Source organism: Petaurus breviceps, unplaced genomic scaffold, assembly GCF_028583685.1.
Source record: "Petaurus breviceps papuanus isolate PSGF00001 unplaced genomic scaffold, PetGlider_PUasm1.0 86901, whole genome shotgun sequence".
NCBI classification, from domain to species: Eukaryota; Metazoa; Chordata; class Mammalia; order Diprotodontia; family Petauridae; genus Petaurus; species Petaurus breviceps.
In genome coordinates, this window is record NW_027186799.1 from 1 (window position 1) to 2523 (window position 2523).

At 31.7% G+C, this 2523-nt stretch overlaps 1 pseudogene; it reads right to left on the bottom strand.

Annotated features, from left to right (window-relative positions):
- Positions 1-812: 812 nt before the first annotated feature.
- LOC138176347 (26S proteasome regulatory subunit 10B pseudogene) lies at positions 813-1983 on the bottom strand (annotated as a pseudogene).
- Between the last annotated feature and the right edge of the window lie 540 nt (positions 1984-2523).

The following is a 2523-nucleotide window of genomic DNA, read 5'->3' on the forward strand; positions in this document are numbered from 1 at the left end:
AAAAAAAAAAAACTAGGAGCAGTTTTAAAAAAAGATTTAACCATTAACTAATTTGATTAAAAAAAAGAAAAAGCCAAATTACCAATATCAAAAAGGGGAATCCATAACAATTGAAGGAGAAATAAAGAATATTAGAAAATTTTTTCACAGCTAAATAAATGCAAATAAAATCAACAATTTAAATGAAATAAGCTAATACTAAAGGAAAAAGAAATAATTTAAATAACTCAACCTCAGAAAAAGAATATGAACAAGCCATAGATGAACTCCCAAAGGGGGGGAAAAACCAACCAAACCTGACTGGATAAATTCACAAGAAAATTCTATCAAACATCCAAAGAGCAATTAATTCTAATATCACATAAACTATTTGCAAAAAATAACAAAGACGGGATCCTACTACATTTCTTCTATTATACAAATATGTTGTTTTGTTTTTACTATGCAAGAGACTTGAATCAAACAAATTTTATTCAATTCTTTGGGAGGAAGAAAACAAATGAAATAATATAAAATGTCATTAAGAAATATTCTTTAAAATCGATATCTCAAAACATTTCAATGTTTCATATATTGCTTACACAGTAACTATTTAAAAAAAAATAAACAATCCAAACCCTGTCTAATGTAGCTCATTTAATTTGCTGCAACAAATACATTGACCGGTGTAGTTTTCTGTACTAGCAAAGTATATAAGACTAATGAATTATTACTTTGCATGTTATATGCTTTTAATGAGATCTTATGCAATACATACATTATTATCCTCAACCTTATTTTATATTGCAATAATAACTTTCCTGTCTTATAACTCAGTCAGGTTTATTGTCTAGTTTAGACTCCAATTTCTTAAGAATCAGCTTTATGGCTGCTTTCATGAAATCTTCCTTACAACAAAATAATGATCAGTATGAATTGTAAACACACCTGCTTCAGTACAAACATTTCTCAGATCTGCTCTATTAAAGCCATGTTAGAGCTTCACAATTGTTCCATAATCTATTTCACCTTGTTTTGTGACAGAACTGGCATGAATCTTCATTATGTCTAATGTTGCTTGTTCATTCAGTAAATCAATATGTATTTTTCTATCTAATCTTCCTAGATGTAACAAAGCACGATCCAATGTATCTGGTCTGTTTGTAGCCATGGTCATTTTTGCTTTGTGAAAAGGATCAAATCCAACCATCTGATTCAGTGACTCCATTAGAGTTCTCTGAATTTCTCTATCAGCTGAAGTACACTTAGAAAAACAATGGCCACCAATAGTATCTATTTCATCCGTGAAAATGATGCACAGCTAGTGATCCCTGGCATAATTGAACATTTCTCTGATCAAATAGGCACTTTCACCAATGTACCTGTCTACAACAGAACTAGATATAACCTTTAAAAAATTGCCATCCAGCTGGCTAGCAACAACTCTTGCCAAGAGTGAGGGGTTGTTTTTTTTTTTGGTGTTCCTGGTAGTCCATTTAGCAAACAACCTTTTTTTGTTATTATTCCTACACATTGGAATAACTCAGGGTTGGTAAGGGGTAATACTCTCAATTCTCTGATTTATCAGCTAGCTCTCCCATCTCAGGATAAGAAGCATTCCTAGGGTTGTCATGAGAGATGTTATAAATCAGTGGATCATTCTGGGAGGGGAGAGGCAAATATCTCATGAGAGTAAATATAGTCATATCCAAAGCAACTCTTTTCCCTGACTTCAGATTACTTTTGTCAAGATGACTCTGACAACTTACAACCAAACTTTGTCCATTTTTTGCTTTAACAATGAATTTTTCTTCTATTATTTTTTTAGGTAATTCACCCACAATCTGCCCAACATTTTGTAAGGCCTTCAGATCATTTTCAGACTTTTCATGACTTAATAAGATCTTTCAATTGTTCTCTTAATGATTTGAGATATTCATTAGTCTTCTTGTGCTCAAGTAGCTTCTTACTGTAATCCTCAAGAGACATCTCTTGGTTCATCATGTTGAGAAGACACCTTTAATCAGAGATGCTGGAAATGGCCATGGCCATCAGGGCATGGGGAAGAGCAGCAAGTAAGAGAACAAATGTTATCTTGATGACTACATCAGGGAAAGTAAAAGTAGAGAAAGAAAACTATAGAAAACATTCTTATTGAATATTAACACAAAAAAATTTTAAAGAAAATATCAGCAAAGAAGTTACTGCAACATATCAGAAAGACTATATACTATGACCAGGATGTATTTAAATCAAGAATGTAGGTTTGGTTCAATATTAGGAAAATTGTAGACATAATCAACTATATTAAGAAACAAAAACAACAAAAATCATATTATGTCAAAAGTCATGGATAAAAAGCTTTTGACAAAATACAATACCCATTTCTGCTTTAAAAAAATCCTAGAAACCATAAGAATAAATGAACCTTCCCTTAACATGGTAAATAGTGCATATCTAAAATCAGGAGCCACCATTAATATGTAGTAGTAATAGAGTACCTTCCAATAAAAGCAGAGATGAAGCAAGGATGTCCTTTGTCCC